The sequence below is a fragment of the Bos grunniens genome, chromosome X (genome assembly GCF_055505025.1).
Source record: "Bos grunniens cultivar Pamir isolate PY7600 chromosome X, Bosgru_T2T1.0, whole genome shotgun sequence".
NCBI lineage: Eukaryota > Metazoa > Chordata > Mammalia > Artiodactyla > Bovidae > Bos > Bos grunniens.
The window spans coordinates 89,985,571-90,006,529 of record NC_141194.1 but is presented as its reverse complement, the minus strand read 5'-3'; the positions used below and the strand labels follow the sequence as shown (position 1 = coordinate 90,006,529).

The following is a 20,959-nucleotide window of genomic DNA, read 5'->3' as shown; positions in this document are numbered from 1 at the left end:
TACCAAAGATGGTAAAATACCTGATATTATTTAATATGTGAGAGACTAAGTGCTCTGTATAAAAATCATTCATATAACCTCACAACAATCCTAAGGAAGTAATGTGATTGTCCTGGTTTTAGAAAAGGGGCACAGAGGCCAAGAACACACAGCTAAAAGTAACAGACCTGGGACTTAAACCCAGTGAAGTCAGGCTTTTTACTGTACTACCCTGCCTCTCTGAAAAACAGTACAGTTTTTGAGAAATGTGAAACATGAGCTTTCATCTGTGAAAATACCCTGAGCCTGTGTATCGATGCAGGCCCTCCTGGAAGCAAGTGCCAAGATAGGATTAGACAAGATTAGAGATTTACTGGGGGAACACCTATGAAAAATAGAAGAGGAAGGAGGCAGATGACCTGGGAAAAGTCTTCAGACTGTGATGCACAGCTCACATCTATGGAAAGAAGAGCAGGAAGGAAGGCAGATTAGGCAGGAAGAGTCTCAGACTGTGGTGCAATAATAAGAGAGTCTGTGCCAGGCCAGTGAGGACAAGCAAAGGAGTCCTTCAACGAGCAGAAACTGCCTGGCTCTGGCTGCCCAAATGTGCTCAAGAGTATGGGAACAATCTGGAGCAAATGTGGCCTTAGCATAAATGTCAGGGAGATCTAAAGGTTCTTTTGAGGAAATATTTGAGCTATGTGACTCCCTGGCCACCAAAGACCCGGTGACTTTTTCCTGGCAGTCATCCACATACCTTCTGGCGCCTGAGTGTTTTGTAAGAACCCTGAACCTGATCCCTCTATGCTTCCTCACCAGAGGGGCTCCCACTCCCAGGCATTGTGGGCATCCTGCTTAGTACACAGCTCTCTCCAGGGTCCTGGACCCTCAATGCTTTGTGCTCTGGAGTTGGCAGGCTGGCAGCTTCTTGGACATGTGACAGGGATACCAGCCTTCTGTGTGAGCAGGGAAGTGGTGAGAGGCTCAGACAACCAGGCTCTGGATGCTGCTGACCCTCCACCATCAACACCTCCAAAATGTTTTCACACCAACCCACAGCCTGACTGCCCTGACCCCTGGTACTGCAGTGCATAGAGGTGTTCACACAGGAGTGACACCTCTTTTCTCCTGAGCTGTCAGACCACAGGCCTTTAAAGCTCCCTTTACCTGGGGGCACCTGTACCTCTGGGCCTGGGCTGACGCAAACATCAGAAGCGCCGCACCAGCACACACAGACCTAAAGTCACCATAGAACCACCCAAACAGGCCAGGGCACATCTGAGGCCCTTCCGGGAATCTGAGCAAGGTGAGTGGGAGAGGGATGGGTGAGGTCTTGTCTGAGGTCTAATTCCATTTCGGGATGGGGGGCGGGTACTTCACTGGACTCTGACAGAAGGGGCAGGCCCTTCTGCTTCAGCCCTAAGTTACCTGGTTAGGCCCAGGCCAGAAACCAGTGTTTCCAGTTGGGAATCCTTGGGCTTATCTCCTCCCCTATAGAAGGTTCCTCTAAAGAGGGAGGGAGAAGGAAGGAGAGGCAAAGTGCTCTGACCTGCAATGGGGACAGTCGTTGTCTTCCAGGTATGCATGTCTAGGACAGTCTGGGCCTCAGCCTAGAAGAGTGGTGCCTGCTGCAGGCTGGAGCAGAGAAACCAATGTCAGACCACCCTGGAGAGTGGTGTGCCTTGGGGGAGCCCTTCCACATCCTGTCCAGGGAGCTAGATTCATCCTGTCATGTAGAACTGGTGAATTGCTGGACTCTCATCTCACTCCAGCCAGAATCCAGCTGGACCAGCATCCATCAAGCTTAAAGAGTAGTCTGAAGATTCCCCCAAAATAACACCATAGAGGGAAAAGAAAAAGCCAAGGGTACATTCATTCTTGCTTTGTTCCATAGAAACTTGTCACTTTTTCTTTACAATTTTCAATTTTTTCTAGTGCTTTACAAAGGCACTCCCCCTGGCATTTTTATGAATATTTTCTGTTTATACTGCCTCTCCGCACACAGAAAACTATACTTCTAATCCCATAGCACCCTCAGCCCCTTGTCATTCGGTGAGGCTACGTGACTAGTTTTGGCTAATCAGCTGTGCATGGCAGTGACTTCTGTTACTTCTAGACTACAGTGAATTTATAGAGGGAGTAGGTGAGAGATTTCTATGACACTCTCCCCTTGCCACAGTAACCAGCAAGGTTCCAGGTTGTGGAGCCTCTGTCAGCTGGGGTCCATGACAAACTATAGGAATCAGAGCCCCCTCACCCCTGACCTTCACCAAGGGATGCTGGGAATTCCTTGTGTGCTGGAAACTAAACCTTTACCATGTTAAGCCACTGAAGTTTGGGGATTGTTACCCCAGCATAAGCTTAGCCTAACCTGACAAACAAGAGATGGCTCTCAAAGTTTAGGATGCAATAGAGTCACCTGTGAAATGTTAAAATACATATTGTGTAACAAAAATATATTGGGGGACAGACTTATGGATTAGTGATGTTAAAACAATTATCAAATGATTTGACAAACCCTTTTGAATTTTATACTTTTTAATTTTTTTAACTTTATTTGTTACCCAAGTACATGGAAAAACAGAAGACTCGAACAAAAGAGAAAAAATTAAAAAAAAAAATCCAGAACTATACTGTTAACCTTCTAGTGTGGCATGTCAGGAATTTTCTTGTGAAAAAAGACCATGTTTTCCTTACACTCCTTTTCAGAGCTCCATCAACCCCCCAGGGCGACAGGGCGAAAGTGTGGGGAATGCAGTCCCTGAAAGGATTTGCTTCCATGTCTGCCCGCCCCCATGCCTAGGGTCTACAAGCACCCCACCGGCAGGAATCCGGTGTGCTTACCTCTCTCCATCTTTCCCTCCACCCACCCGCCCACGTCTTCCGCAATAGGAAGCTTGCACCCACGCAGGGTTCCCGCCCACCTCCCCAGCATTCCCGTTGCCCACCATTTTCTGAATCAAAATGGATAGAAGACGAGGCTGTGGGGTGAAAACTGCAGTACTGGACCTGCTCCCGGGTCCCCCCTCCCCACTTTCCTTTCCGGTGGTTTGCAGGTGGCTTCTACCTGCACTTGCAGGGAACCCAGGAATTTGCCTCCTCCTCCTCTTTTCCTGGGCCGGAGGCCAACCTGCTTTCAATGCAGTAGGGAGCTGGTACCCAAGCCTGACCGCCGCCCCACAAGCCCACCATTTTTTTGCCCCAAAGTCGACAGTAGCAGGGGCAGGAAAGGAGCATAGGCAATGCAGTTGTGGACCCGCATTGGTGTTCGCCCTCGCCTTTGGATAGCCTCTGATCAAATCGTGGGCAGACGCTACTCTGTTCCTCTGGTCTAGAAGCGCGCCCGCCTACGCCTACTCCAAGGTAAGAGGGAGATGGTGCCTAGGCGGGAAACAGGACTCAGACTACACAGTGACTGAAGTTCACGTCAGCCCTTTGTCCAGCGAGGCCATGTTAACAGTAAGTTCAGGTCCTCGATTAACTCAACAGCATAGCTGGAGCCGAGTTGTCCCCCCCGCCCCCACCTGAAAATCTTCTGTCAAGTGTATCATCTCCTTGGAATGTCTATGTGGCTTTCTCAGATTATCAGAGAGAATCAGCCCTTGAGGGTTAATCCCCGGAGTCTCCTTTTTGTTCCTCCGCCTGCTTCCTAGACTTTCCACCTCCCCACCACCGGAGGTCGAGCATTTCCCTTGCAGTCCTGTCCAGGCACTTGAAATAGGGTTGAGGAAGTGAGGGTCCAAGTGAGAGAGACTTTTACTAGTTCTTTTTAATATTTGCCAGTTCTATTCCTTATAGTTATTATTATCATTACTGTTATTACTATCAGCCTACATCCTGTTTGCCATTAAAAAACAGAAAAGAGCTCTCTGCTGTCATTTGGGAAGCAGGAGGTAGATTCAAGCATGTGTGGGAATAAGTAAACAACCCAGCCACCTGTTTTCCCTTCTCAGTGATAATACTAATATGGATCCTTCAGGCAGCCACGTTTTTTGGAAGTTTGAAATGGACAGAACAGCTGAGGCTCCCCTTGTGAAGGGCCCCTGTGTATGTGGTGGCAGAGGTGGGGGGAGGGTCCATGAAGTCAGCCTCTGAGGTCACATAATTTCATAATACCAAATTGGAACTTCAGATTTTAAAAGCTGGTCGGTCACATGTTCAAGTCTTCAAGATTATGATTAACCTCCACAATTCCTCTATTTCCTAGTTCCCTACCATGGCCACATCCATATTATCACAATTACAACCAAAATTTCATACTACTTCTTACCATCTCAGGGACTGATCTAAGTTATGAGGCCTGAAACTTACAATTAAGGGGACGTGCTTTATGAAAAAGAATGTCAAAAATATATGAGCAATGCAGGCAACTAGGTGCCAAAGTTAATATTAATTTATAATAAATCACAGGAAATTATGAAATTTGAACAGCTGGTATATACAGAACATCTCAATTTCCATACACACAGCATTTTTATTAATTACTGCCTGGCCCACTTCTATGATTTTTTCCCTACAATTTTTTTTATTACAAACTCTTTTGCTCCTCTCTTCATATGTCTGTGTAATATAATTTTTCTTGGAGAAAAATGTAAATATAATTCTATCTTTCCTTTGCATGGTTAATACATTTGTTACTATTATTACTGTTGATAAAAAATTTAGTTTTACAATTCATTATTGGTGACAGGTAAAGTTTTAGAGGTAGAACTGCTGTCTACCTCTGTCAAATTTCTTTCTTTTATGAGCTTAACATTTAAGTTTTCTTGTGAATATTTTTATCTTAAATACTCTTAATAATGATGCTTACAAACCAGTTTGATGTCCGTGTCCTGAAGAGGAGCAGAATTTGCCACTCCAAAATATGCCTTTGGGCACAAGATTATTTTAGGCTGATGATTTTTTAAGAAATCCAGACCTAGCAGAAGCTCAGAAAACCGGTAAGTTACCCTTTCCTAAGAGATATTTACATTTATAAGGGAAATTTCCACTTGTAAGGGTGTCTGCCTCTCAGTACCTGGAAGAGAAGGATAACTAAATCTCTAGAAACTTTTATCAGTGGAGAAGGCTACAAGTTGAATTTGCATAACAACCTTATTCTTGTTTACTTCACTTTTCCTGGTCGCCTCTATTGACTGGTCTCCCCCATTCCCACCCCCACCAGCAACATCCTTTGTCTTTAGCTAGAGATGGTATTTAAGGCGGTACCTTGGGCTATTTCTGGGAGTTACTCAGTTTTGCTGGGTCTCCTTTATATACAGGACCTATGCGTGCATGTGTGCTCACGCAGTCGTGACCAACTCTTTGCAACTGTTTACAACTACATGGACTGTTGCCCGCCAGGCTTCTCTGTCAATGGAATGTTCCAGGTAAGAACGCTGGTGTGGATTGCCCTTTCTTCCTCCAGGGTATCTTCCCGATCCAAGGATCAAACCCACCTCTCTTGTGTCTTCTGCATTGGCAGGCAGACTCTTTACCACTAGCGCCATCTGGGATGTATACATGTTATTAAATGTGTTTGTTTTTCTCTTACTAATCTGTTCTTTATTACAGTAGGGTCTCAGTAAAGAACCTAGAAGGGTAGAGGGAAAATTATTTGTCCTCTCCCACAGTCTTCAGAGTAGTAGAAATTTTGAATTTTAAGATATCTTCTTAGTCAATGTCAGTATTTCATACCATATCACCAAGAAATTAATATGAATCTGTGTGGATGTGATTGGGCAAAGCCATACATGTAGCTGGTGTAGCAAAAGATCAGAAGTTCATCTTTGAGAAATCATATTTTACATATTTATAGGGAAGCAATGGGAGCCAAGACTGAAAAAGTATCTTGAAATCAGATAATGAAGTGGGAAATAGCATCACATGCTAGCAAGTGGCTGGTGTTAAACCACCATGGTATTCATTTGAGCTGTAAAATTTATTCAAGATTCACTAAACGTATGAACAGCAATAGAGTATAGCATTAGTTCATTAGCATTAGAGTCAGATAACTCTAGTTTGAATCTTAGAGCTTCTACTTAGTACACTGTGAAATCTTACTGGTAATTAATTATATGCGGAAGTGACTCAGAAAAGCATGAATAAATTATACAAGTAAACCCAAACTAAATGTGATTCCAAATCAACTTCCCCTTAAATTTGATCCCAAACATGCCCACCTCCATCTCACCACTACCAACATGAGGGGAGTCAGAGTAGAAAAAGACAGTATTTTTTAATTGTCAGTATTTTTGCTTTGGTAATTTTACAAAAATATCTGAGACATTGTATGACCCCTGTATTAGTTTTCTGTTGTCATGTAACAAAATACCAAATTTAGCTGCTTGAAATAACATCCATTTCTTTGGCTACCAGTTCAGTAAGTCAGAAGTCAGGCGTGTATTGAGTTCTCTGTTCAGGATCTCATAAGGCTGAAATCAAGATGTCAGCCAGGCTACACTCATCTGCAACTTAGAGTCCTTTTCCAGGCTTACATGGTTGTGGCAGAATTAAGTTCCTTGTGGTTGTAGGATTGAGATCCTGCTTTCCTCCTGACCATCAGCTGGGGGCCACACTTGGCTCAGACATCACCCACATTCCTTCCCACATGGCCCCTCTATCTTGAAAGCCAAAAGTGGAAAATCTCCCTCACATCGAATCCTTTTCACACTTCAAATCTTTCTGACTTAAGGAATGGCCATCTCTTTAAGGACTTGTTCAGTTTGGTCACACCCACTAAGTGATTGCCCTTTTGATTAACGCAATGATTTGGGACATGGATTCTATCTGCAAAATCCATTTTGCCATATAATGTGACATAATCATGGGAGCGGTAGCTCTTCATATTCATAGGTCCCATCTACAATAAATAGGAGGGAATAAGCTTGAAGGTCTTTGGGACCATCTTAAAATTTTGCCTGCCATAACCCTTCTTAGATAGTGCCCATACAAATCAAGGGGCCCTTTTCAGGATGAATTAACCTCTGCATTACATCTATGCATTCGGAGTTTTCCATTTCATCTATGCAGCTGTATTCGGCTAATGAGCCCCTCAAACCTCACATATACATAATCATGAATTAGTTACTGCTTACAGTTTTAACAGAATTTATAAGCTGTATTAACCAACATTGTTTTGGCTGCTAAGAATTTTACCATTTACTTAAACTGGGGGTGCTGAAGCCTTCCATCTTGGACATGCAATGAAAGGCAGTTATGATTGTTTTGTATAACCATCAGTGTATATGTTACATTGAGGGTGAATAAATTGGGGGAGACACAAAGGCCAAATCACTAGGAAATGATTATCCTTTAGAGGTCTCTGGGAACTTCATCACTACTGTACCTGCTATGTGTCCTGCATGGGGACAGTTGCTTTATATAGGCCAGTGCACAATTCCTCGTGCCCTCTCACCTCTCATGTGAGGTGGGGATTATTAGCAGGTCAGTAGAAATTTGGAGAAGATAATGTCCGGTGCAAACTGGAATTAATCTACCTTTTTTCCTGATTTTATCTTGCCATTCTGCTCAAATGCTCTGGAAGATTCCCTATCCTGACCTTCATCACTCTTCAGGATCTAGTCTGAGTCACATAGTCTAAGCTTTATTAACAGTTTTTCCTCTGTACCAGCCAAAAGAGACCCCCCCCAATCAGTGTGACCCTAACATGCATTACCCACTCTGCTCCTGCTGTGCCATTCTTCTAGAATGAATAATTCCCCAGTCCTGGTACTATAAAGGAATATGAACAGGTAATATAAAGGAAGGCACATCTCATAAAGGAAATGCTCCTTGGGATGTTTCAGGAGCATAAAAATAGATCACAGGTACAGAGAGCCATATGAACATATGACCTCAAAGGCCTCACACCACCATTGCTTTTGGAGAGAACCAGGTACTTTAGCTCAGGCTAGAAGAAAAGGGATTTTTTCAGAGCACTGTGGACTCATGGCTTGGATGGTAGTCAACATCTGATTTCATCACTTATCATGGCAGATAGTGAAGATCTTCACTTTGAACACCTTTGATCTCTTCTTTTATCCTTTCTCATGTCTCCCTTTATGCTGTTAATATATGTTCCTTACTTTTTTTCCACACAGTCTTTGGATAAATATTCTAGGACTTTTCTTCTGCCAAATTGAGCAGAGGTGGACATATTCTTCTCCCAATGAAGTAGATCATGTCTAGCCCTGTCCACAAAAATGCCCCTAAGTTGACATGCACTGAAAACACCTTACCTGAAGAACACATACAGAAGAGAGGCATTTCTCAGTGCTGTCACAGAATGTCAAGGCCCAGAACCTGGCATTAGGTCTTGGTGAAGTGCCTCACACAGAGCCGATACAGCGCCTTGTGAAAGTAAAAGTGAAAGTCGCTCAGTCGCATTCAACTCTTTGTGACCCCATGGACTATACAGTTCATGGAATTCTCCAGGCCAGAATACTGGAGTGGGTATCCTTTCCCTTCTCCAGGGGATCTTCCCAACTCAGGGATCAAACCCAGGTCTCCCGCTTTGCGGGCGGATTCTTTACCAGGTGAGCCACAAGGGAAGCACCTTGTAGGTTAGTCTATAATTCTTTCTGCAAGCTGACAGCACTGGGAGCTTAACACATTATTGACAAGAGATTTATTAATGCCACAGTTGTGAATTTCAACAAAAATCCCTGGTCAATAACATGTTAAACAGTGGTGAACCCACAGTTCTGTGCTCCTGTGACTTGGTGAGCATCTCATGTCACATGGGCTGCCAAGACCACTGGGCTTTGGCCACACTAGAGTGACCTATAAGACAGAGAAGGGATTGTTTCCTTCAGTCACCTGCACTGTCATCTCTTCTGTGTCCTTTGCTTTGCATATTTGCTACTTTAGTTGTAACCAAACTAACACCACTTTGAACCTAGTCCAAAATGTCATTATTGCGCATGTCTGAATTGAGACCAGATTGAAAATTTATTTATACATGCTGCTGCTGCTGCTAAGTCGCTTCAGTCATGTCCAACTCTGTGTGACCCCAGAGACGGCAGCCCACAGGCTCCCCCATCCCTGGGATTCTCCAGGCAAGAACACTGGAGTGGGTTGCCATTTCCTTCTCCAATGCATGAAAGTGAAAAGTGAAAGTGAAGTCGCTCAATCGTGTCCGACTCCTAGCGACCCCGTGGACTGCAGCCTACCAGGCTCCTCCATCCATGGGATTTTCCAGGCAAGAGTACTGGAGTGGGGTGCCATTGCCTTCTCCATTATACATGCTATACAGACACAATTTTATAAATCTGCTTTTGATCTTATTTACAGATGAGAAAATAGACCTGGAAAAAGATTAAATATATTGCTAAGTTCATCTGGCAAGCCAGGAAGGAGAGAAAAAGGTTAAATACATTGCTAAGTTCATCTAGCAAGCCAGGAAAGAGACCGGCCCTGGGACATACATCTGTGGACTTCCGGTTATCCTCACTAGGTTTCTTGATGGCTTGTATGATTCAGGAGGGACTTGCTCCCAACATCTCACCATCTAGAGATGTTCAGAATATGCTACAGGGATATTTCCTTGGTGAAAACTGCTCACAGAGACGTGGGCTCCAGCCATGTTTACACGCAGTCAGAGTGGACAGCAGAGGCCTTTTCAGGGAGCAGGAGCTGAAGGTCCCAGAAGGCAGGCAGAGCAGCCATGCAGGCCAATGGGGAAGACTGTTAGCCCCTGCCAGCTGCTGCCATGACAACAGTCTCCAGGGGCGTGGCCTTTCTCTGGGAGCTCTGAGGAAGCCCAGGGTAGGTCTCTGGTTCAGGGATTCCTGCTCCCTGGTGAGACTGCACTTGTGTGGCAGATACAGAGTACCCCCCACCCTTGCCTGCAGAGCCCCTCTCCAGCACAGACTCCATGGAGGTCTGGTTTGCCTTTGCAGGGCCCATCTGTCTAGAGATGGACTTGAGGAATTCTGCTCTCTCCAGCCCAGAGGCTTCCCCTGCTGCTACCGCCTCTGTTCTTTCCTAATGACACCCATATCAGTACTTGGATCTCCAGACTTGCTTCCTGGGACTGTAGCAGGCCCCATCCAGCCTAGGGCTCCCAGGCCTGCCTCCCCTACTCCCGTCCCAGGGGGAATAGCCAGGTGGGAAGTACAGTGACAGGAGCCCCCTCTCTTCTGCTTCTGACCTCGTCCTAACTGAACCGGGACACACATACACACACACGCACACACACACACTGCAGATGTCCAGAGAAATGAGGAAGGGACACACACACACACACACACACACCCTTGCAGATGCCCAGAGAAAGAAGGAAGGGACTCTGAAGAAAGGTGGGGTGGCACCTCAGTTTTCTGGGAGACACTCATGGGGAGGGAAGGCAGGTGCAGACCTGGACTGAAGGACGCAGTAGCGGGCTCTTGGCTGGGCAGGGCTTGGGCTGTCACTGGCTGAAGGGCTGTGGAGGCTGGCTGCCTTCTACCCTTCTCCATGCCTTTGTGTCCTCCTCCTTCTCCCTGAAACGTGGGCTCAGGGGCTGTGGTAGAACAATGAACACGGTCCCTTCCAGATCAGGATGCTCTGAGTCCACACTGTCCACCAGAGTGGAGTGGGAAGGGGTCTTTCTTAGGAACACCATTTGGCCTGACTGGGGGGCCTTTCCAGACCCTGAGTCTAGGAAAGACTGCTGCCTTTCCCAGAATCCAGATGAACTTAGAGCACGGAACTCTTCCCTCCTGAGCCCCAGCATTCTCACAGCCTTACTCACTCTTGGCCTCTTGGACTCTCAAGAGGGTCCAAATCAACCCTAGTTTTTTGAGGTCTGGGTGATAGAGGTCGAAACAGAGGAGACAGTTACAATCTTGAATATTTGGTTCACCAAACTTATATTTAATAAATGTTTTATCCTCTGTCCTATATAGGATATCAAATAAGACACAAATGTCCCCGGAGATCACTGATTTACATGAGAGCATGTGTGTGTGCTAGGTCACTTCATTTGTGTCCGACTCTTTACAACTCCATGGACTGTAGCCCACCAGGCTCCTCTGTCCATGGGATTCTCCAGGCAAGAATATCAGAGTGGGTTGCCATGCCCTCTTCCAGGGGATCTTCCCAACCCAGGAATTGAATCTGCGTCTCTTATGTCCCCTGCATTGGCAGGTGGGTTCTTTACCACTGAACCACCTGGGGAGTCTTTATGTGGGAGAGAGCGGTCTAAACATAGTTTTAGCTTGATAATAAAGTCTAGTCAATTGGTAATTTAGAAACACCAGGAAAAGACACACAACTCTGATGACTGTGAAGAAGATACTTTAGTTGAGTTTTAGTGATTAAGTAGGATTTTGCTTAACAGAGAAGCAGAGGGCAGTCTAGACAGAAGGGGGACAGCAGGAGAAAGCTTGAGGCAAAGCCATGGAGGTTTGGCCTCAGAGATCTGACTGAACCAGACCAGTCAAAGTCCAGCAGGAATTCAGATGACAGATGTCCATTACAGAGGCCAGTTTTTTTAACCCACCAAGCAATTAACAACTCTGACACTGAGGGAGTGTCAGATCCCACATGTTAAGGGCTTATTTCCACAAGACTGCGCCTTCTCACACTCCAGATGTCAACCTGTGCTTCTGACAGACCAGTTATAGACCAGAGGTTCCCATGAACCTCAGTTTGATACACTTGCTAGATTGGCTCACAGAACTCAGGGAGAGGTTTACTTATGTTTTCCAGTTTATTTTAAAGAAATCAGATGAACAGTCAGATGAGGAGGTAGGGGCAAGGTCCTGAAGGGACCTGAATGCATGGACTTCTGTTCCCAAGAAAGTGGGGTGTCCCACCCTCTCAGCATGTGGATGCATTCACTAGCCTGTGCTTGCATGCTTAGCTGTGTCCAACTCTTTGTGCCAGGTTCCTCTTTCCATGTGATTTTTCAGGCAAGAATACTAGCCTCCAGGGGATGTTCCTGACCAAGGAATAAAAACAAACATCCGTGTGTCTCCTTCATTGCAGGTGGATTCTTTACCCACTGGGCTCCCCTTGTGGCTCAGCTGGTAAAGAATCCTCCTGCAATGCGGGAGACCTGGGTTTGATTCCTGGGTTGGGAAGATCCCCTGCAGAAGGGAAAGGCTACCTACCCTAGTATTCTGGCCTGAAGAATTCCATGGACTGTATAGTCCATGGGGTCTCAAAAAGTCGGACACGACTGAGTGACTTTCACTTCACTCTTTACCCACTGAGCCACTGGGGAAGCCAACTGGAAGCTCATCCAATCTTGTTCCCCTTCCCAGTTGTCCTTGGAGCTGAAAGTTCCAGTTTCTGGTGACCAGCCCCATCTTGAAGCTATCTAGTGGCCCCACCCCCTTAAGCATAAGCTCAAAAGGGTCTCCCTATGAATAACAACAGACTCCCATCACTCAGGCAATTCCAAAGCTTTGAAGAGCAATGCACAAGTAACTGGAGACAAAAATCAAATACATTTCTTATTATACCATAGTAGGTAACAACCTGGATAGATTTCTAAGACATGCTGGAATGGAAAAAAGAACATTTTGTTGAATGAAAAGTAGGGTATAATGTCATTTATGTAATATCATTCAAATTCTATGAATATGTGTGTTTCCATGTGTGTGAATTGTTTCTCATGTGAACTTCTCCATATACTTTGCTTATTTTCTATTGGTGAGTGGAGATTTATATTTTTATATAAATTTTTCAAAGATATCTCAAAATCTGTAATAGATGTTTATCTCAAAATCTGTAATATATGTTTTAAATATTTCATCTGTTTCTCATGTGCCAGTTGATATTCTTTGAGATTTTTTTAACTTCAAAGATTTTGAAAGAGATCATTCTATTAAATTTTCTGATTGCAAACGCATTCTTGTAAAAAAGAGATTTCAAACTTAATAAGAGTGGGGCATGAGAGTGGGGTAGTGTTCACACCTTTTCTGAGTTCCAAAAAGTGAGTGCCACTAGACTCAGTGTGAAATTTTAGGAGCAAGCAAGGCATAATGGTTAAGTCAGACAAATGTAAGTTCAAATCCAACCTCCTCCTACAGGTTGTGTGATACTGTACAAGTCACCAAACCTTTTTGAGTTTCAGTCTCCTCATCTATAATAAGGATGAATGCCTTCCTCAAAGTGTTGTAAGGATTTAAGAAGATCTCAGAGATTAAATATCTGGCCTAAAGTAGGTTCTAGCTCATTTTTAATTTCTTTGCTCAGTTCCAAACAAAGCTAGTGCTCTTTGCTCTACCTTATGCTTTTTTGGGGGACCTGTCCATTCATGTGGCCTTCAGACAGAGGCCTCTGAAATCAATGAGAACAATTTTATCTTCACTATAGACACTACTGTCAAGGACTGTGGTTGATGGAATGTCCATGTGGATGAATGCCATGGTACATGTGCAAAAAAAAAAAAAAGGAATAAATAAAATATATGCTATATAAGGTATGACGACAATAAATATGTAAATGAATACATATGCACATCTTCTTAGTTGACAATATTATATCAATATGTAAGGTAACATACATATATACTATATAAAAAAGTAAATTAACAAACTGTATGTGAAGTCGCTCAGTCATGTCTGACTCTTTGTGAACCCATGGACTGTAGCCTGCCAGGTTCCTCTGTCCATGGAATTTTTCTAGGCAAGAGTACTGAAGTAGGTTGCTGTTTCCTTTTCCAGGGGATAATCCCAACCTAGGGATCGAACCCGGGTCTCCTACATTGCAGGCAGATACCTTACTATCTGAGCCACCAGGGAACAAACTGTGTAAAAGGAGATATATGTATACACACAACATAAGTACATGGATGTTGTATGGGAGGAAAAATAATTTTCCCTCTATCCTTCTGGGGCCTTGGCTGAGACCCCCCTGTGTAATAAAAGATAGATTAAGAAGGAAATGGCAACCCACTCCAGTACTCTTGCCTGGAAAATCCCATGGATGGAGGAATCTGGTAGGCTATTGTCCATGGGGTCGAAAAGAGTTGGACACGACTGAGCGACTTCACTTCACTTCACTTCAACCTTAGAAAAACAAACAGGAATTTGATACCATATATACCTCCTGTATACATAGGCGATAATCCAGGAAAACTGAGTAACTCCCTGAAATAGCCCAAACGACCACCTTAAATAGCATCTTCAGCTAAAGACAAAAGAAAGATCTTTGGAGGGAGGGGCAGTTATGAGATGCTATCAAACAAAATACAAAACATCAAACACATTTAACAGGACTAGAATCTGAAATCCACACAGGTATGTTACAGTTTCCACTGAAAACATTATTTTATTCTCTACACTTACCCCCATTTCTATCAGAGATAATCAAAGGAAGACTAGTTAGTTTGCAAAATGAGTCTAGTAAGGGAAGTCTCCTTTGTAAGGGTGTCTTCCTCTTGGTACCAGGAAGAGGAGGATGACAGAAATTATAAACTCATAGAGAAGGAGCAAACTTAAATAACAACACTCTTGTTTACTGTGCTTTGACTACAAAACCATGCCCCATAGGGTTAACAGAAGCTGGCACCTTAACCGAAATCCTTGAGTGTATCTTACAGAACAGCAGATAAGGGAACAGCTTGTTTAAAAAAAAAAAAAAAAAAACCCTCTGTTTGTAATCTGTCTTTACTGATTAAGCATGCTTTCAATTTTTTTTCTATTTTTTTTCCTTCTTCAGTTGCATATCCTCCAAGCTTAGGTAATATATCATAAGACTTCTTAACCACCCCTACCGTCTCTGACGTAGGGGTCACTATAGTAACAGGGCTTAAGTTGTTTTCTAGGAACTTGGAGTTAGCTCCTGTCCAGTTCAAGCTGGCTAAAACTGGTTGGGACCACCAATCCTAAAATCAAGCCTGCACAGGTGTCCAATGAAGGACCTTTTAACATCAGAGGGCCAAAAACTCCACCCTTAGATTATAAGCACCTCCATTTGTTCATAACATACATCCCATGAAGAAGCAGGTAACTCAGATACGCCTGCACAAAACACTAATTACCTAACCTTTTCCCTACCACCTCCAATCACCTTTCCCCAGGCCTATGGCCATCCTGCTTCTTTATCCCATAAATATCTCAAGCCTCTCAACATTGGGGAGGCAGACTTGAGACTTGTTCTCCTGTCTCCTCATATGACTGCCTTGTGAATAAACTTGTCCTCTGCTATAAAACCTCAGCATCTCATCATTTGGCTTGCTGAACATCAAGCAAATAAAGCCAGTTCAGTAACAGTAACCACCTGTGACTGCTCCCACCCCCACCAACATCTTTTGTCTTTAGCAGAAGATAGTATTTAAGGTGATGGCTTGGGCCATTTGGGGGAGTTACTCAGTTTTGCTGGGTACCTCCTCACAGGAGGTATCCGTGCATGCATGCTAAGTCATTTTAGTCGTGTTGACTCTTTATGACCCCACGAACTGAACAGGAGGTATACATGATATTAAACTTATGCTTGTTTTTCTCCTGTAAGTCTATCTTTTATTACAGCAGATCTCAGCCACAACATTGGAAGGGTAGAGAGAAAATTATATTTCTTCTCCTACACAGTTAAAGCCTTGTTAATATAACCAGTGTTTCTAATTGTGTCCTGTTAATTGCTAATTGCCATGAAAACCACCCAGTAAGGTTCCAAATTCTGGAGGGATCAGATAGGGAGGAAAATCAATTGTTTCACCTTTGTTCATAAGGGTATACTTTGTGTGTGTGTTAGTCACTCAGTTGTGTCTGACTCTGCAACCCCAGTCTGTTAAGCTCCTCTGTCCATGGAATTCTCCAGGCAAGAATACTGGAGTGGGTAGCCATTCCCTTCTCCAGGGTATCTTCCCGACCCAGTGATCAAACCCGCATTTCCTGCATTGCAGGTAGACTCTTTACCATCTGAGCCACCAGGGAAGTTCCAAGAGTATACTTGGACAACTAGATATAAGTCATAGATAGCTTACTGCTACTGCTAAGTCACTTCAGTCGTGTCCGACTCTGTGCGACCCCATAGACAGCAGCCCACCAGGCTCCCCAGTCCCTGGGACTCTCCAGGCAAGAACACTGGAGTGGGTTGCCATTTCCGTCTCCAATGCATGAAAGTGAAAAGTGAAAGTGAAGTTGCTCAGTCGTGTCCGACTCTTAGCAACCCCATGGACTGCAGCCTACCAGGCTCCTCTGCCCGTGGGGTTTTCCAGGCAAGAGTACTGGAGTGGGGTGCCATTGCCCACAGATAGCTTAAGAGAAAAGAAAAATAGGTTTCCTTAAATGTGGAAAACAAAACATTGAATCAAGATGTTTCAAACAAGTCATAAAAAATTCCAGTCATCCTCATTAGTTGATTCAGCCCCACATAAATTAACTCTTGTTGATCTTGTTCTTTTGTTAGCAGTTTTATGAATACAATTTTTTCATTAGAGTTCTGTAAATTCTTATCCAGTCCAGTGGTATGATGTGAAAGATTTCAGAAATTGTAGTTCTCATAGTCCTACCCATGAATCTGGAAGATGAAGCACTTTTGCAAAATCATCAGAATAAAAAAATCAGTTCAGTTCAGTTGCTCAGTCAAGTCTGACTCTTTGCAACCCCATGGACTGCAGCAGGCCAAGCTTCCCTGTCCATCACCAGCTCCAGGAACTTGCTCAAACTCATCTCATGTCCATTGAGTCGGTGATGCCATCCAACCATCTCATCCTCTGTTGTCCCCTTCTCCTCCTGCCTTCAATCTTTCCCAGCATCAGGGTCTTTTCCAGGGAGTCAGTTTTTTGCATCAGGTGGCCAAAGTATTGGAGTTTCAGTTTCAACATCAGTCCTTCCAGTGAATATTCATGACTGATTTCCTTTAGGATTGACTGGTTTGATCTCCTTTCTATAAAGGAAAAAAGGCTTAAAAATGGCTATCATTAAAGATATGATGAGAGTACATTGTAGTGCAATTGATAAGGAAATTTGGCTATTTCTGTGACAGTATTTTAAGATAATTAGAATTATGACTGATAATATTATACTAGGACATATCAGAAATCTAGAAATTTTCATACAATTTCTGGAACACTTATATTTAACATATACGAATATAACCCAAAGAAAGTTTAAAATATCAAATAAGCCTAATTAGTTTAATAGCTCATTTTTTTAAAAGGAGAGAGAATAAATCTTTTGAAATTTTCCAGAGCACCTTTGGGAAATTCCAGAATTAGTTCGAGGTCAAAAAGACTTCGTTTATAATTTGATTTGGGGAAGTTAATAAAAAGTAAAAAAAGGTGGATGCTTGACTAAGAAGGATCACAGATCATTATGAAGCTACTTAATTATCCATCTAACCAAAGTGAAAAAAGATTTTAAAGGCAAATACTCATAAGACTTGGTTTTAAGTAACTGGAGACCTGATGATGAATATGAAGCATAGGAAATTACTTCAGTAAGACACAAAATCTTTATTTTTTCTAGGCAGATTAAAAGGTAAAGAAAAACCTTTCACAATCTCTTGTCAAGAGCAGACTGATAGTCTATGAAACTTTTTCCTTATACCAGAGAAAAAGAGAATTAAGTTTTAGTTTTATATAGGTACACCATGGACTGTAGCTTGCCAGGCTCCTCTGTCCATGGAATTTTCCAGGCAAGAATACTGGAGTGGCTTGCCAATCCCTATCTCAGGGGATCTTCCCCATCCAGGAATCAAACCCACATCTCATGCATTGGCAGGCAGATTCTTTACCACTAGCACCACCTGGGAAGCCCCACACTATTGATATTAAAGCTTATTTTTAAAGACCCTTATAATATCAATTTGATTATATTCTTTGCAGCCAAAGATGGAGAAGCTCTATATAGTCAGCAAAAACAAGACCGGGAGCTGACTGTGGCTCAGATCATGAACTCCTTATTGCCAAATTCAGACTTAAATTGAAGAAACTGGGGAAAACCACTAGACCACTGAGGTACGACCTAAATCAAATCCCTTGTGACTATACAGTGGAAGTGAGAAATAGATTTAAGGGACTAGATCTGATACACAGAGTGCCTAATTAACTATGGATGGAGGTTCGGGCCATTGTACAGGAGACAGGGATCAAGACCATCCCCAAGAAAAAGAAATGCAAACAGACAAAATGGCTGTCTGAGGAGGCCTTACAAATAGCTGTGAAAAGCAAAGGAGAAAAGGAAAGATACAAGCATCTGAATGCAGATTTCCAAAGAAAAGCAAGGAGAGATAAGAAAGCCTTCCTCAGCAATCAATGCAAAGAAATAGAGGAAAACAATAGAATGGGAAAGACTAGAGATCTCTTCAAGAAAATTAGAGATACCAAGAGAACATTTCATGCTAAGATGGACTCGATAAAGGACAGAAAGGGTAGGGACCTAACAGAAGCAGAAGATATTAAGAAGAGGTGGCAAGAATACATAGAAGAACTGTACAAAAAAGATCTTCATGACCCAGATAATCACGAAGGTGTGATCACTCACAGTCACCTAGAGCCAGACATCATGGAATGTGAAGTAAAGTGGGCCTTAGGAAGCATCACTATGAACAAAGCTAGTGGAGGTGATTGCATATCTCACACATTAGTTAAGTAATGCTCAAAATTCTCCAAGCCAGGCTTCAGCAATACGTGAACCGTGAACTTCCAGATGTTCAATCTGATTTTAGAAAAGGCAGAGGAAACAGAGATCAAATTGCCAACATCCGCTGGATCATCAAAAAAGCAAGAGAGTTTCAGAAAAACATCTATTTCTGCTTTATTGACTATGCCAAAGCCTTTGACTGTGTGGATCACAATAAACTTGGGAAAATTCTGAAGGAGATGGGAACACCAGACCACCTGACCTGCCTGTTGAGAAACCTGTATGCAGGTGAGGAAGCAACAGTTAGAAGTGGACATGGAACAACAGACTGGTTCCAAATAGGAAAAGGAGTACGTCAAGTCTGTATATTGTCACCCTGCTTATTTAACTTATATGCAGGTTATATCATGAAAAAGCTGGGCTGGAAGGAAGCACAAGCTGGAATCAGGATTGCCAGGAGAAATATCAATAACCTCAGATATGCAGATGACATCACCCTTATGGCAGAAATTGAAGAACAACTAAAGAGCCTCTTGATGAACGTGAAAGAGGAGTGAAAAAGTTGGCTTAAAGCTCAACATTCAGAAAACTAAGATCATGGCATCCAGTCCCATCACTTCATGGCAAATAGATGGGGAAACAGTGGAAACAGTGGCTGACTTTATTTTCTGGGGCTCCAAAATCACTGCAGATGGTGATTGCAGCCATGAAATTAAAAGACACTTACTCCTTGGAAGGAAAGGTATGACCAACCTAGACAGCATGTTAAAAAGCAGAGACATTACTTTGCCAACAAAGGTCCATCTAGTCAAGGCTATGGTTTTTCCACTAGTCATGTATGGATGTGAGAGTTGGAATATAAAGAAAGCTGAGCGCTGAAAAATTGATGTTTTTGAACTGTGGTGTTGGAGAAGACTCTTGAGAGTCCCTTGGACTGCAAGGAGATCCAACTAGTCCATCCTAAAGGAGATCAGTCCTGGGTGCTCACTGGAAGGACTGATGTTGAAACTGAAACTCCAATACTTTGGCCACCTGATGCGAAGAGCTGACTCATTTGAAAAGACCCTGATGCTGGGAAAGATTGAGGGCAGGAGGAGAAGGGGACGACAGAGGATGAGATAGTTGGATGGCGTCACCGACTCAATGGACGTGGCTTTGGGTAGACTCCGGCAGTTGGTGATGGATAGGGAGGCCTGGCGTGCTGCGGTTCATGGGGTCGCAAAGAGTCGGACACAACTGAGTGACTGAACTGGACTGAATCAATATCAGTTTTAGCCAGCCTGACTACACATGGTGAGATGCTTTTCCTTGTCAAGCAGTGTGGTTGATGGAATGAATACCTATATAAATATCATGGCACATGTAAAGAAAAAGGAATAAACAAAATATATGCTATATAAGATATAAATACAAATATACATATGAATACATAAAGGTATTCAGATATATATCATATAATTATATAAAGTAATACATATATGTGTTAGTCCCTCAGTCATATCCAACTCTTTGGAACCCCATGGACTATAGCCTGCCAGGCTCCTCTGTCCATGGGGATTCTCCAGGCAAGAATACTTGAGTGGGTTGCCATTTCCTTTTCCAATACACATATATACTATATAAAAAGTAAGTTATGAGTATATAAAAGGAGATATATATATTTACACACGCAATATAAGTAATGCATATTAATATTATTTTCTCTACATAGAGAAACTAATTTATATCTTCTTTTATACTTTTCTATATTTGCATATATTTTTCTATTAGAAATATGTAACTTCCCATTCAGAGAAAAAGTGATAATAGTATAAGATCACTCTTATACTATTATACTATTTAAACCCCCTGCTCCCCTACACACACACACTTATCTTGACCTGAGACAGGGAAAAACCACCTAACAACAGGTTGCTTCTTGTGCCATCTCACTACCCCTGCCTCCCCAGGAAGAAGCTGATAACTGTGTCGGCCCAGTATCAGTCAGGATTGAGGTCTTCCTCCCCCATCACCCGATAGTTTCTCCTTCCCTCTTCTTGAATGAATGAGTGTGTTAGTCGCTCAGTCATGTCCGACTCTTTGCAACCCCATGAACTGTAGCCCACCAGGCTCCTCTGTCCATGGAACTTCTCAAGCAAGAATACTGGAGTGGGTTGTTAATCCCTTCTCCAAAGGATCTTCCCGACCCAGGGATCGAACTGGGATCGCGGCACTGTCACAGCATAGTGACTCAGATGGTAAAGAGTCTGCCTGCAATGCAGATGTGGCTTCCATTCCTGGGTAGGGAAGATCCCCTGGAGAAGGGAGTGGCAACCCACTCCGGTATTCTTGCCTGGAGAATTTCATAGACAGAGGAGCCTGGCGGGCCCCAATCCTTGAGGTCGCAAAGAGTCGGATTTGGATTTGACTGAGCCACTAACACACTCACTCACTCAAGGAGAGGGAAGGAGAAACTATTGGGTGATGGGGGGAGAAGACCT

The 20,959-nt window shown here is 43.3% G+C and overlaps 1 long non-coding RNA gene across 1 annotated transcript; it reads left to right on the top strand.

Moving 5' to 3' along the window:
• The first annotated feature begins 2,928 nt into the window (after window positions 1-2,928).
• Window positions 2,929-19,917, top strand: LOC147340881 (uncharacterized). Its single transcript, XR_015158613.1, has 3 exons — window positions 2,929-3,342; window positions 5,241-5,348; window positions 17,723-19,917. It is a non-coding gene; the product is annotated as an uncharacterized LOC147340881 (long non-coding RNA).
• The last annotated feature ends 1,042 nt before the right edge of the window (window positions 19,918-20,959 follow it).